Source organism: Sciurus vulgaris (assembly GCF_902686455.1).
Source record: "Sciurus vulgaris genome assembly, chromosome: 6".
Lineage (NCBI taxonomy): Eukaryota > Metazoa > Chordata > Mammalia > Rodentia > Sciuridae > Sciurus > Sciurus vulgaris.
Genome location: NC_136466.1, coordinates 12,115,322 through 12,131,587, shown reverse-complemented (window position 1 = coordinate 12,131,587; position 16,266 = coordinate 12,115,322).

Below are 16,266 nucleotides of genomic sequence, written 5' to 3'. Positions count from 1 at the left end.
AGAGTATTTTCAATGTTCTCAACACAGAAATGATAAAGGATTGAGGTGGTGGCTATGTTGATTATAATGTGCAATCATCAAGTTAGGGTATGCGTGTATTACAATATCACACTGTCCTCCATAAACACAAACGATTGTGTGTCAATTAAAATTTAACATTTAAAATAAGATTTCAAATAAATTGCCCAATATTGCAGTGTACCTCAGGGAACCAGAAAAACAAAGCAAATCAGAAAAGGAGAGAAATAATGAAGATCAGAGCAGAGGCTCAGTGTACAGAAAGTGGCTGAAAGCTTGCCTAACATAGGCAAGGCCCCCCAAGTTCAATTTCTAGCACTGGAGAAAGGAAAGGTTCAGGCAGAAATAAAATGCAGAATTTAAAAAATACAAAATTTTATCCTGGCTCAGTGGATTACACTTGTAATCCCAGCAGCTCAGGAGGCGAGGCAGAAGGATCGAGTGTTCAAAGCTAGCCTCAGTGATTTAGTGAGGCCCTAAACAACTCAGAGACCCTGTTTCAAAAAATAAAAAGGGCTGTGGATGTGGCTCAGTGGTTAAGCAGCCCTGGGTTCAATCCCTAGTACAAAAAAAAAAAAAAAAAAAAAAAAAAAAAAAAAAATCTACAAACCAGGCATGGTGGTGCATACCTATAATTCCAGCAGTTCAGGAGGCTGAAACAAAGATCACAAGTTCAAAGCCAGCCTCAGCATCTTAGCAAAACCCTCAGCAACTTAATGAGACCCTCTCTCAAAATAATAAAACAGGGCTGGGGATGTGGCTCAGTGGTCAAGCACCCCTGTGTTCAATAACCAGTACAAAAAACAAAAAACAAGAAGGTCCAAAGTTAGCTTTCTGAAAAGTGCAAAAATAGATCAATCTGTAGCTAGCATAAGGAAAAAAAAAAAAAAAAAAGAGAGATAACAAACTCAGATGTGAAAAAGGAGCTATTACAATAGACACCACAGGGCACAAAGGATCACTAGAGACCATCGTAAACAACTATATGCCAACAAGGTGGAAAACCAGGAAGAAAGGGATACATTTCTGGACATATAACCTACCAACAGTGAACCATGAAAAAACAAAATCTGAATGGAACAATATCACGATGAGATTTTATCAGTAATACAATGTTTCCCAACAAAGAGAAGCCCTGGACCAAATGACTGCACTGCAAAGTTTGAACCAACTTTTAAAGAACTAACATGACTTATTCTTGCCAATGACCACAACAATGACCAATCTGAATTCCTTCTAAACTCATTCTACCACACCAGGATTTCTGTTACCAGAACCAGATGAAGATACAACAAAAAATGAAAACTACAGGCCAATAACCCTGGTAAATATAGATGCAAGACTCTTCCAACAAATTACAGGAAAACCAAATCCCACAGCAAATCAAAAAGATCAATTACCATGATCAAGTGGGATTTATCCCAGTGATGCAAGAATGGTTCAAACTTCAGAAAATAATCAATGTGATACTTCACATCAACAGAATGAGGGACAAAAAGCATATCATCATCTTGATAGAGCCAGAAAGAACTTTAACAAAATTCAATATCCCTTCATGATTTAAAAAAAAAAAAAAAAATTAGGTACAGAAGGAATGTATACCAACAACACAATAAATGTCCCATTGACAAACCACAGCTAATGTCAGACTGAATGGGGATAAGTTGCATGGGTGTCCCACAATATCTGGAACAAGACAAGGATAGCCTATTCAACATAGAACTGAATGCCCTGGCCAGGGCAATCAGGCAAGAGAAAGAAAGGAAAGAAATCTAAATTGGAAACAAGGAGGTCAGTTGTCCCTGTTTACAGATAACACGAATGCAATAAAGTTACATCCTCAGTCCTTTTTGAGACATGATCTCACTAAGATGTCAAGGCTGGCCTTGAACTTGTGACCCTCTCAGTCTCCAGAGTGTTATGGAGCACAACTTAACAGACGGATCACCACTGAGCAGTCCAAATTTGAGAGTCTTTATTAAGTCGGCTGGCCGGCTGTCTCACACAAGGCCCCAAAAATGGCTATTGGGAGAACAGCCCTGAACATAGGGTTGCAGAGGTTCTTTGTTTTCATTTTTGTTTTTTCCAGGGGTTTTTATACCATAAATCTAATATTACATCAGTCATAAGTGTCTGTTGCTATGATTCAAAATTACAAACTAACATCATGGGATCTGAAATCATTAGCACAGGAGGAAGTGGGTCAAAATGACCTTACTTAGGTGCAAACTAAAGAATGGTTACTAACATCTAAACAATCACTGTTGACATCACTGCTAACATGGTACATTGTTTAGGAAACTAGGAATCAAAAGAACAATTTTTCATTATACAAGAATTGCATTTCATCATCTTGTATTGCCAACAGTTCATGCTAAGCAATTGTTGACGGGTACAGAGGTGGGGCATTCCCACGGGAGAAGCATTTTCTATAACATGGCATCTCAAGGTAAAATGGAGTCTGTTTAATCATTGCCCATAGCCTGGCCTACAACATTTCCATGGAGTCAAATATGTCAACCTGTCACACACAGTAACCGAGATTACAAATATATACCACCATGCCTGGTGCCATTAATTGGTTAACTTTTAGTTTCTCACTTTCCGATAGTCTTTAAATACACAATGCAAACCTGGATATATCAGGAAGAAACAACAGTACCAAATATTTCCCTTAAATAGTTAGAATATACAATTTAACTGAAAATTCAAACTTGTGCTTTTTTAAAAATTAAAAACATAGACCCCTTTTCTAAAGTTTTTCAAACCTTGGGAAATGTCCTTTTCATAAGGATATGACAGCTTGCTATTATGCATCTGGTAATGATGATGATACCTAACAGAATCAAATCAGCCAGTGAGTCACAGTAACACATACCTGTTGTTTGTGTGACTGCTGGGGATTGAACCCAGGGCACTCTACCACTGAGCTACATCCCCAGCCCTTTTTATTTTGAGACTCTAAGTTGCCTGGGCTGGCCTTGAACTTGTGACTCTCCTGCCTCAACTTCCCAAATGCCTGGAATTACAGGTAGGCACCCACCATGCTCAGCTGAGGGGTCTTCTATAAAGGCACTCATCCCATTCATGAGAGCAGAGCCCTTAAGACCCAATATACCTCAAAGGCTCCACCTCTTAATATCATCACCCTGGGGATTGAGTTTCAATATGGAGTTGGGAGAGAGGGCAGAAAGTTTCTGAGTGTAGGATAAGCATATATCCCAGAGAACTGAAAACAGGTTCACTCAAGAGCTTAGGCACAAATGTTCATAGCACTGTTATAGGCAGAGACCAGATTAGAAACCACCCAACTCTCCCTCAGCTGAAGAATGGATACACAAAATGCAGTAAACCTCACAATGAAACATTAACAACCCAAAACACAAATCAAGTACTCGTTACACAACCAACGTCAGGAAACCTTGAAGACAATGCACTAAGTAGAAGCCAGATAGAAACCGTGATTCCATTTATATGAAATGTCCCAAATAGGGAAGTTCAAAGAAATAGCTGGTAAGCAGAGAGCTGGTAAGTGAGTGGCTTCCAGGAATGGAGTGGGGAGGGGCTGCTTGATGTACGTACACTTTTTGTTTTGTTTTTAGTTGTAGGTGTACACAATACCTTTATTTATAGCTGCTGCCAAGAATTGAACCCAGTGCCTCACAAGTGCTAGGTGAGCGTTCTACCGCTGAGCCACCACCTCAGCCCAACGTAGGGTTTCTTTTGAAGGTGATGATTTTGAGGTCTGGAATTAAGTTACAGCAATGGCTGTGTAACATTGTGAATATACTAAAAACCAGGTAGCTGTGCACTGAAAAATGGTGAAATTTATGAGAAATTTTATCAACACTCATTCTTTTTTGTCTGACTTTCTGTCACTTGCTAGAAGCAGCTTATTCGTTTCCCACCATCCTTTTTCGATTTACTTATTTCTCCTTTTAACTTTGCCAGCTTTGTCTGAGGTGAGGATAAAGAGACACAGACATTTAGAATAGGGATGAAGTCCTTGTTATTCGTGGTACTTAGGTTCTGTACACTCGTCGTGAGTACTTAACCGTTCATGAAGGAGACGCAAGGTCAGGTCCCTCCTGTGAGCCTCAGGTTCATTAACTGCCCAGTCCAGAACCTTGTTTGACTTAAAGGCACCTTATTAATATAGATTGTTGATTCATTAACATCTCACTCAGCCAACGGCACAACTCACACCTGAGGAAGCTCGCCTCCCCCGCCCGTGGTCTAGCACCTGGGAACTCTTCATCTCACGGGCCAATTTAAACAGCAAAATCACCACAGGAAACAAATGGAAGAGGAGACACCAAGTGGGCCGTGAAGAGCCACTGTCTGCGTGGAGCCGGAAGAGGGAGGCAGGACCCTCCTGGGCCCGGGGGCGGGGCACACTCGTGCACCCCGAGTTTCTGCTGCTCTGTGCACATCTGCGAGGGGCCACACACACCAGGACTATTGATTTGGGGGTTACAAATAAATTTCAGTGAGTAGCCAATTTACAAACATGTTTTCCACCAATGAGGACAAAGCATACCTTGCTGGTAGCTTCATTTCTGTTCTCCCGGAAGGTCCCTCCGGACTTATCTCCAGTGAGCCTGTACAGCCTCCAAGATTCCTGCACACACCCCACTTATAAAAGCTACCATGGGGCTAGCCCACAGTTTCTGTCCTAAGGAGCAAACTCTTGTTTCCGATGATGGCTGTGCCCACATTCCCCCGTGCATTCTTCCTGCTGCTGTAACAAATTATCACCGACTTCATGGCCTAAAACAAGAGAAGTGTATTCTCTTACCATTCTGGAGGCCAGAATTCCACAAGGAAGCTACTGTCAGCGTCACACTCCCTCCTTTTCTGGTTCTGCTGCTAGTGGCTGCCAGTCTCCCACTCTCTGCCTCTCTGGTTGCTCCGTGGTCACGTCACCTTCTCTTGGATATTCGTGGGCACCACTGCCTCCCTCTTATAGAGGGCAGATGGCTCCGTGGGGCCCACCTGGGTAACGCAGACCTCGGGCATCTCAGCCTTCTCCACTAATCACACTCGCAGACACCTTTCTCCCCACGAGGTAACAGGTTGCAGGAATCAGGACGTGATTGCTATCTCTGAGGTACATTTTGCAACCTATGTCACCTGGTTTTGTGAGTCCTCATGTACTGAGGACAAGAAGCCCTTACTCAGAGTCCCACTAGACTTCCAAGTTGGCACTATCAGAGTTCACGGTCTCAGCAGGACGTGTCCCTCAGTGAAGCAGAACTCAGGCCAAGAGACTAGGCTCCATCACCAGCTCTACTGTGTCCCTGGGGCACAGGCCCAAGACCCCAGGATTCCTTATTTCTGAAGTAGATTCAAGGACGGTAGCCATTCCTCGGCAGGAGACCCAGGAGCTGCTACCAATGCTCTCTGTAACTGGAACCTGTTCCTTAGCAAAACGCTGAGCGAGCCCAAGTCCCTCCAAACATCCAGGGTTGGGCACTTTATAAGGAAAAGAGGTTTACTTTGCTCACAGTTTTGGAAACAGAAAAGTTCAAGATCTGTGGGAGGCCTCAAGCTGGTGGGGACTCTGAGCCTCAAGGCAGCCCTGGGGAGACAGAGCAAGCTTGGTCTGTTGGGCCTCTCTGCTCTAATAAAGGCAGACTCCCACTCATGAGACCCCACCCTCTGGCCCTCCTCTAGTCCCAATTCCCTCCCCAAATCTTCACCTGGTCCCATGTCTCAATACTTCACAATGGGGAACCCATTTCAATGTGAAATTCAGTAGGGACATTCACTAAGGCAATTGATTTCCTTATTTTGCAGCTTTAGCTGATTCTGTCCATATGGGGTAACCCATGGATGCCATGGACATCTCCCCCATGGCAGGCTTCCTACAGGGTCCAAGGATAACACTGGCCTCCGCTGGCCAGGGGCACCCAGCTGAGATGGAGGCAGGTGAACTAGAGTAAAGGGTATCAGGAAGCCCCGAGGCACCAGGCCTCCATTACAACTCAATGCACAGATATACTCAGGACTTTATAAAAGATATTTTAAAACTGCCTTAAATGCTTTCAAGAACCAGATATTAATAAGTAGATTAGAATTTTAAAAATTAGACAAATTAGAAACAAGAAATCATAAGCTAGCCATAGCAAACATTTCCACGATTATCAGAAAATCTGAGGCACCTCCATTTTGCTAAGTAAGGGAGGTTGGGCACACCAGGAAAGCATGCTGCTGGGCTCTGCCCCGAGAGAACTCGCCACTGGACATGGAGTTAGACAGGCCCCAGGGACTTCAGTGGCCTGAGAGGCCACCACACCATGGGAGTGCTGGCGTCTGACCAAGGCAGACGTTAGGAGGTCCTGTGCGCCCCCAGCAGATGGCAGCTGCCCGCTGGGAGACCCTGCTTTGTTCAGACCTCCCCCCTTTGCCACCCCCTGGGCTAAGACGGACCTGGAGAAACCATACCCCTTCCCTTCCCTGCCATTAGGTATTTCGACATTGTCCCCACCTTCCCAGTGAGCACCGCAGGGTTAGGAGACAGAGCGGAAGGGCACTGTCCCGGCACAGCTCAGCTGGGGCCTCGGTGGGGACGACAGCCAGGTGTGGGCGTGGGCTCATCCTTTGTAACCAAGGTCCCAGGCTGGGCTGGATGTTGGTGGGGCGGTGATGGGCAGAGGCAGGGAGATGTGGGAACTGGGTACTTGTTGCTTATCTTGTCCGCAAATCTAAAACTGCTTTAAAAAAAAATAATAAAGTCTATTAAAAAGAAAAGAAAGTGGACGAGGGCGCTGTGCTAGTTTGACCCCTGATCCCTGAGACTCTAGATCAGCACACTCCCCTTGGTTTTTTTTTTTTTTTAGTATGAAGAATTTGCCAGATACCAGGGGCAAAGAAAACTCAATAAAGAGTTTAAGTCAATTATTCAAGAAACTCCCAACTTTAAAAAGTGTTTCTTTCTCTCTCTCTCTCTCTCTCTCTCTCTCTCTCTCTCTCTCTCTCTCTCTCTCTCTCCCTCTCTCTTTCTCTTTCTTCTCTCTCCCGCTCTCTCGCCAAGGGAAACTTATGTGGGCATTTCCTGCCTAGACCACTACCCTGGGTTGATAAAACCCTACCCTAGAGATAAAACAGAACATATTTTTCTTGCTTCTTTTCTCTTTTCTTCTTTTTCTTTTGTTTGGGGGATTCAAATCCAGTGTCTTGCATGATGCTAGGTGAGCACACTCCCACTGAGCTACCCTCCCAGTCCTGGAACCTGTTTTTCTGAAACTGCAATATAATTTTTTATCTTGTCTTCCTTGTATTACATTCACTTCACTTCTATGAATATGCATGTTGTAATCATGAAAATTAGGTTCACATCTAATTTTATAGTTGTATTTTTTTCTTGCAACAATACTTCAAAACCATGGATGAACATGAAAACAAAGTTAATAATTGAATGCCTATTAATGCTGTGGAGTCTGTTCCTTCTGTGTCCTAAAATACGCGTACATATGTGCTTTTAATGGAAAAAGAGCACGTTGTTTTCTTCTTTTTTTGGCACTGGGAATTGAACCCAGGGTTGCTTAATCACTGAGCCACATCCCCAGCCCTTTTTATTTTTTATTTGGAGACAGGATCTTGATAAGTTGCTTGGGGCCTCACCAAGTTGCTGAGCCTGGCTTTGAACTTGCGATCCTCCTACCTCCACCACCTGAGTCACTGGAATTATAGGCATGTGCCCCTGCACCTGGTGAAATGGATCACGTTTCACACAGTTTTTGGTTAGTACATCACAGCCTCTTTCCACATGCATCTTTGCTTGTTCTTACTATTTTTGAGACAGGGTCTTGCTGCGTTGCCCACATTGGTCTCTAATTCCTGGGCTCACGTGGTTCTTGCACCTCAGCCTCCTGAATGCAGGTGCGGGCCACCCACGCCCAGCTCTGAGCTTACATCTTAATTTGTGCTTTTTCAATCAAGAAAGATAGGTTCTGTCTTATCCTCAGGACTTCGTCCAGGGTGGTGTTCCACCAGTCGGATGGCGTCCACCTACAGTGAGCCGAGTCTTCCCCGCTCAGACCCACCTTCTCTGGGTGGCCACCTTCTCTGCCACACTTCTCTGGAAGCACCTCACAGACACAGTCAGAAGTTCACCTAGGGATGCCCAGCGCAGTCAAGATGACACCCAGAATTAACCACACACACAGGAAACGCCAGGAGGGGACAGAGCAAGAAGGTGGTAAGTCTACAAGCCAAGGAGAGAGGCCTGACCAGAAACCGACCCTATGGGAGCCTTGATCTTGGACGTCTAGCCCCCATAACTATGAGAAAACACTTCTGCTGATGAAGCCACCCAGTCTGCGGTACTTCATTACGGCAGCCTGAGCAGACAATGAGGTGGACTATGCAGCAGCACCGGGTGCAGGTTGAGTCTGAATGTGGATTTAATCCTAATTTCACCTCCATTAACTCTGTGACCTTGAACATGCTAATTTCTTAGCATCTAGTTAGGGAGGGTAAATGGCAATATAAATAATACATTTATATTTGGTAAATTTATGCACAGTGTTAAAAATGGTAGTCTTAGTCAGGCCCGGTCACACATAGCTGTAATCCCAGCAGCTAGGAAGGCTGAGGCAGGAGGATGGCGAGTTCAAAGCCAGCCTCAGTAAAAGCGAGGCACTAAGCAATTCAGCGAGACCCTGTCTCTAAATAAAATGCAAAATAGGGCTGGGGATGTGGCTCATTGGTCAATTCCTGGGTTCAATCCCTAGTACTCCTGCAAACGGTAGTCTCACTATTACTGTTATTAATACGACAATTGAGAAGGCTGTGAGCAGACTCTCAAGAAATTTCAGTTGCACTCAGGAGCTGTATAACTTGGCTTAGAAGAGTCACTTCCCTCTCTTCCAATCATTAGCTTCCCCATCTTTCAACGAGAGCAGAAGACCCACTTCCCAGGACTACTGTGAAGATTATAGGAAATGAAACACAGGGCTAAGTACCTAGAACAGAGAAGGAACTTTTCCTGTCCCAGGAACATTTTACGCCAGCCTCAGAGAAACAATGCATAACACCTGGCAAAGAAGCGGCCTGGGGCGTTTCTTTTGTGAAGCACTCTGGGATCAAGGGCTCAATCAGCAAGACCTGCCAGGTAAAGTCCTTACCTTTGCCAAGAGATTTTCCCTTTCTCCTTGGAAGTCTCTACCTCCCCCTTGAAGTCCAGTTGCCTGTCAGTGCATCTGCCTGGCTGTACATATCATAAGGCCCAGGCACCAATCTAGGAGGAGTCCCAAATGGCAAAGGGGTTAGGCGGGGAAGCAGGAAACCTCCTGTGTGTGTGGAGGGGGGCTGTTCATGTATGGGTGGGTGTGGTACTGGGGGTTGAGTCTAGGAGTGCTGGACCCCTGAGCTACATGCCCAGCCCTTTTTATTTTATTTTGCTAAATTTCCCAGGCTCACCTCAAGCTTTCATCCTCTTGCCTCAGTCTACCAAGTTGCTGGGATTACAGGTGTGTGTCACCAGGCCTAGCTTGTTTGTTTATTTATATACTTATTTATTTTTCCCTGCTTGCCTGTTTGTTTTGCAGTGGTTGGAACCCAGTGCACAGCCTACGCAGGAGGTAAGCACGGTCCCTCCTAGCTTCGTCCCACCCCCTGTTCTTGCCAACAGGCTTCTCAAGAGGTTGTGAGCATGCTTAAGGAAACACATGGCGAGCCCCGGCAGCAAGGGCACTGTGTCAACGTCATGAGCCCCTGCACCTGCTCTGGCATGCTAACCTTGATAAGAACACTCATTTTTGAGCACCTCTTGGAGTTCTAATCCTTCCAACAACCTTGCCAATACAGATGGTCCCCAACTTACACTGGTTCATCTTATGTTTTTGATTTTACAACAGAGCAAGAGCAATGAAAACGTACTTTGGATTTTGCATTTTGACCTTCTCCCAGGCCAGCAGTACACAGTAGACACTCTGCCATGGTGCCCGGCTCCCAGGGATCTGCACAACCAGGAGGGTGAGCAACCCATGCTCCCCGGAGGCTGCCTTGCCCAGCTCTGGGTTCAGCCGTTCAGGTGTAATTGGCATCAATTTAGAATATTTTCAGCCTATAATGGGTTTTTCTGAACACAGCCCCATCGTAAGCTGAGGAGCATCTGTATGTATCATTGTTCCAATGAGGACAATGAGAATCCATGCAGCCGGAGCAGGGACCAGTATCTGCTTCCCTCAAGGTGCCTTTCCTTCCCCAGCTTCTTCCTCTCCTCTCTCTCCTCTACTACTGTGAAGCTTCCTTCCTTTCCTTCTCACTCAGATTTCAGGCCAGCCCTTGCACCCACACCAGGGGTGTTGCCTATCCCCATGGCTTCAAGGTCACTGGTTCTATAACTTGTCCCTTGTGGGCAGGGAGGATTGACCTATGCTCTCTCTTTGTGGGACACAGTCCTGAGTAGCAAGCCAAGACCTGCAGGCACCTAGGAGTTGAGGGTTCCTGAGGAACTGAGTCTCAGAGTCACTTAAGACAAAGCAGATATTTCAGGAAAAGAGGCTCACTCCGGCCAGGAACATAAAGAAGATGTGATAGGCACTGTTTAAGAAGCAATCACATATTGGGGAATTTGCACATCTAAAAAAAATTATTTATTTATTCATATTAGTTACACATGATAGTAGAATGTATTTTGACACATTATACATATTAGAAGTATAACTTCTCATTCTTCTGGTTGAACATGATGTAGAATTACACTGCACATTTCTTTTTTTTTTTTAGCCAAAACGACTTCATATTGGGACCAAGGGAATTTAATACAGTTCAATTAAGGTACTGGGTAAAGTCTGAATTATTGCATTTAAATAGACTTACGTTTTAACAGTTAAGATTTTTGTTTTAATTAATAACACTTCTGATCATCCAACATCTGGGAGAATTTTCAGAAGCAACTGGAAGTTAGTGGTTAGGAGAGACAAGATAGGGGTCATGTTCGCTCTAATTACTTCTTTCTGGAAGCCTTCGATTTCCCCATCTTCCTAGAAATTCCTAAAGAGGACTGGCACCAAAATGAGCTACCCTGCAGGTGGAGTTCTGTGGGTGAGCACAGAGCCATGGAGCTAAGAAGAAGCGACTTTCTGTTAGACTGGGATTTGACAAAACAAAAAATTCTTAGAGAGACAAGGGACTCCAAAGGGCAAGAAGCAGGTCACAAGCAGGTTGTGTGGAGATCGCTGAGTGCAACTGAAGCCCAAACATGTTGTGACAAGTTTTACGGTTATATTTTGGGTTTCCTTCCTGGCTATCAAACTCATAGAAAGCAGCAGGGTATGAACTAATGATACATATAGGGTCACGGAAAATTATTCTGAATATGTCAGGGTAAACAAGGGATCATTTAGCCTCATCTAGGGGACTCTTCTTTCCTCTTCTTTCTCATCTAACCATAAATTCTTAAAAAGGATTTAATCTAGGGATTAAAATGTATCAGAGAAGGATCCCTCAACATTGGTTTGCACCAACAATGTAATTTTGTTTGTTAATTTTTCCTGTTATTTCTTGACTTCCCTTTTTGGTCAATGCCAGCAGAAAAGGGCAACTATTAACTGTTCATTGATATCCATTTGGGTCATGGAAATTTCACAGAGGTTCATGGGAGAATTCAGGGTCATGTAGGGTAACATCAAGTTGGCTTTGTCTTGCTCTTTGGCTTTCTTTGCATTTCCATACTAGCCAAGAGTTTCGTGACCAAAGTCCAGACAGTACTGGTAAAGATAAAGGACAGCGGACTGAAGGGAAGCCCTGTTAGACTCACTGTATTTTCATGGGAATTCTGGACGTTTTGTTTATAGATTGCTCATAGGATTTGTTACGGGGACGGGTCAACTAGCTTCTGCGTCTCAATGTCTCATGCTGCAAAATGAAGAATTACGGATAATTTCTAAGGTTCACTCTAGAAGAAGACCCTCATAAAGGTAGCTCGAGCATTCACCAGGGGCCAGATGACAATTCCAAAAGGAGGAATGGAGTGAGATCTGAGCCATCCAGAAACAAAGGCCCCAGCAGAGGTAATGGCCAGATGTTAATGAGGTCCCAAAGAAAGGGCTTTAGCTGTCCTCCAAAGTCCAGGGACAAGAAAGGGGGAAAGAGTTCTGTTCTCTTTTGTACTTTATTTAAAAAACTATATGAGATATGATTGGGGGTTGATTATGATTCTAGGTTTTAACCTAGAATGTGTTAGTAAGGAGGTGCTATATTTTGTTTTGATGAATAAAGGTAAAAATAATATATGTATTTATAGGTATATACACATAAAAAGTGTATTTTCCTAGTCTGTTTTATTCTAGTCTGTTTTCTGTTACTAATCACAATGCTACAGATTGGGTAAATTATGAAGAAAAGAGGTTTGTTCTAGCTCATGGTTCTGTCCAAGGTTGAAGGTCCACATCTGATGATCTCACTGACAGAGTCCTGAGGCCACAAGGCACCACATGGCAAGTTACCAGTGTGTATATGTCTTCTGTTCTCTCTTTCTTATAAAGCCACAAGACCCGATTGAGGGTCTCTTCCCTGATGGCTTTATCTAATCCTAATCAATTCTCAAAAGACACACCTCAGAACATCACAGTCATATTGAGCTTCCACCCCCTCACCACCTCGCCTTGGGGTTAGGCTTCAACAGGGGACCAATGACATTCACACCACAGCACCCAGCGAACTTCACCAGGGAAGCCTCTATTGGCTGCAGGGGTTCAGCCTGGCTTTATGAAGTAGAAATATCTGCCATTCGGCAAGACCCCACCCCACTTCTCTGTGCCTTCGGTTAGGGAGGGCTTGAATCTCGTTCTGGTCAATGGGTCATGAGCAGAACTGTCAAAGTGCAAAGTGCAGAGAAGGGAGGTGAATTCCCTATGCACGCTTCTCCCAGAAGCCCTCTTGCTTCTTGTGCTGCAAACTCAGAGGTTGGTGGGTGAGTCCTTCAGTGACTGTGTATAGCAAATCTCCCTGCGCTGCAGTAGACCTGAAATTAAGCAAGAAACCACACACAGATGCGGTGAACTGCTGAGTTTGGGTATTGGCTGTCGCTGCATCCACAGCCCAGCCTATAAGCCAGCAAACACAGCTATGCCTGTTTCTAGGAGCAGTGATCAGATCCGTCAGGTCGCCTTTGAACATGGACCATGGCTTTACAGGGCACAGGTGAGAAAACTCTGTGCTAAGTATTAATGAGATTGGGGGTGGGTGACAGCCTTCCAGTGGGTTTTACCTGTCACTTCTGGACATTTGCTGGAATAGTATACAAGAAAAATAGAGCGAAGTTCTTCATGCATCTTTTTAAGTATGAGTGGGATTTGTGAACCCCATGCTAATTGCTGAGGGCTCATCATGGATGTAATTATGACCATCACTGTAGGGATAGCAGATGGAATAACAAGGCAAAAAAATTTTTAAAGTATCACCAACTATAATTGTTTTTATCGACTATCGGGGGAAATGTAGGGATCATAATGCCAGTTTATCCCATTAGGATCTACTGCAAAAACACCTTTGTGAGTGAGGCACATTTCCTGTTATCAGGCCCCAGAAGAAAACTGTGGTGGAAGAATTTTTTGAATACCTCAATCCACTTCTGAGGTCAATACTTGACGTGAATCCCTGCCTGATATCATTCTAGAAGAATTCACAAGATAGGTGGAACCCATCCAACTGGATTGAAATTCTTGCTGACTGACGGATGTTCCTGGCTGTAGCATTCCAATAGACAGAGTGTAAGAAACAGCCCCACCGCAGTGCACCCAGAACTAACGTCAGGAGAGGGGAGCTGTCTCCGTGGGAGTCCTCAAACACTACCGTGGGGAAGGAGGCCTCTGGGCAGAAGCAAGACTGCAAAATTTGTTTGCTCAGTTTGGAGATTGTCACCAGCAATGAGGTAGTGGGAAGAAGCCTGAGGAAACCAACTCGGGCTGGTGTACCCTGAGGGAGAGTTGTTCTGGGACCTACAGCTGATTGCTGCAAATGATAGTAGTAACAGGACAAAACTGATGGCCGGCCGGGAGGAGTACAGGGAAGATACCTGGAAGAACTGTCACCCAAGGGTCCAGCAAGGTGGCCCACGGCAATTGCTACTTCAAGGCAATTATTCACAAAGAACAACTCTAAATTCTTGAAGATGTCCCTCATTAGATTTAGAGCTTGTAATCACAAGCCACCCCTCCAAATGGATTCCATCTAATGGATCACTGGGAATGCGTGGCAGTTCTGTACAGTGTTTATACATGTAGTAGTCACACGTTTATAATATTTCTTTTTTGACATAATAAGCTTCATGAGCTCGCACGCATTTCCTCTGGCATGAAACCCGCGTTGTATGTGAGTAGTTAGGCGGCCACGTTCCAGCAGGCACCGGGAGGCCTTTTCCTGTGTTCTCTGGGCCCACCTCGCAGCTCACCTGCAGTGGAACACTTCCAAACACATTCCAGATTGGGAGTGGAATTCCAGCACAATGGCAGCTTCTCACCCCAAGTGCCTGCATCACGGCTGAAGGACCTGCTGCATCACTATGGGAACTGAATCACACACGGGAGCACCTGGCAGCATCAAAGCCTGTGCCCTGGACATGGCTCCCGACGCTAGGGGAAGGGAGAGTGGGGATTGTGCCCCAGTCCTCCTGCATGCCGCAGAACAGTTCTGAGTGCCTTCCACCCAGTTCCTGAGAGGCGACCCAGAACAGCTGAGCCCCAACTGTCCACTGTGGTAATCTCCTCCTTAATGCACCCCTCCTGTATACCCGGTCTTATTTACACACACACAATTATGGAGGCTGGCAAGTGCAACATCTACAAAGCCAATGTCCTGTCAAAGGTTTGCAGGTGGGAAGACTCAAGTACAAGTTCAAAGGCCCTTGGGTAGAATTCTCTTTTCTTGAGGAACAGCAGCCTTTTATTTTATTCAGGCCTGTACCTGATTAAATGAGGCCCACCCACACAATGGAAGGCAATCTATTTTTTTTAATAAAAATGCTTAACTTTATTAGATTCCAATTTTTTTAAAAAGTCATCTCACGTTTTTAAGATGCAACTAGAAGAGAAGAGATGTCATCAAAAATACTGCCATACACTAAAAACCACTTTCTATTAGAAGTCACAGGAGAACAAAGAAAATTTGTACATTAAAATCCTATCTGGTGTTATAATTCAAACAAACATAGCTCATGTGATAGTTCATGTGTTAAATTGATGTTATAATGCTCAGTTATTTAATCTGGCACTAATCTATCTGTTTCCGTGAATGCAAATGTGGTTATTGTGCACAATAGAGTTAATAGTAAGTATGGAGCCAACTCCCTACAACTAGGATGAACCTCATCTCACCATTCGAAAGGCCGTAAGGGGAAACATGGAGGTGTCCCTAAGTAGCAGAAATCTGCCTCGAGACTACAATCTCAAGTCTTTCCTGATTTTCCAACCTGGGAGCCTAAATTTTTTTAAAAACATTTCTAACAATGTGAGCCAAGACCTTGAAATAAATCTCACACATGGAAAGATACATGGTAGATGGAAATAGAAATTATATCAGTGGTTTCTCTGAAGAATCTGATACAGCCTCATGAACAAAATATCCTAAAGTTGGAGGCACTCAGTAATTACTGAATTTAACAATATTTTGACATTTCTCAATAAAATTTACAAAACACTCTACATTTCTTCATTGCTTTAATACCAACAGACTGATATAATAATTTTATTATTAATCATTATTAACTAATACTTATTATTAATTATTTCAACTGAAATCTTTCTCCTAAGCATCAGTTTCCATAGAAGAAATTAAATACATTGACTCATTTTACCATTTGTTGAAGTTTGAGGTTTGATTCTCTTTCAAGGCTACAGATTTTTTTCCAGTCTACCTTAGAGCAACTTTCTGAAGGTTCAACATGCCTGTCAACAACAGATCGATAGCAAAATTTTAACCCAACTTTGAACCAGGAGTCTTTTCAGATATCCTACAAAGAAAATTCCCAGAATGATTCAGCAGGCTCTCATCCTGTCTGCTCAAGAAGGCTAAAAAGGACCATCATAACTGACTTTCTACCCTGGTACCAAGTTCCCTTGCCCTCTACCAGAAGGCCCACCCCAACACAGCACAGAAGAGAAAGGATCTTCTGAGGTCAGAGGAGCTTTCCCAGAAGGCAGAGATGAATCCAGCTATTGGTGGCTATGGGGAAAGAAAATCCGGCCAAATAGAAATCTCTCTCAGGCATCAGATTTTCCTGGCTTCTAAGAGGCCAAC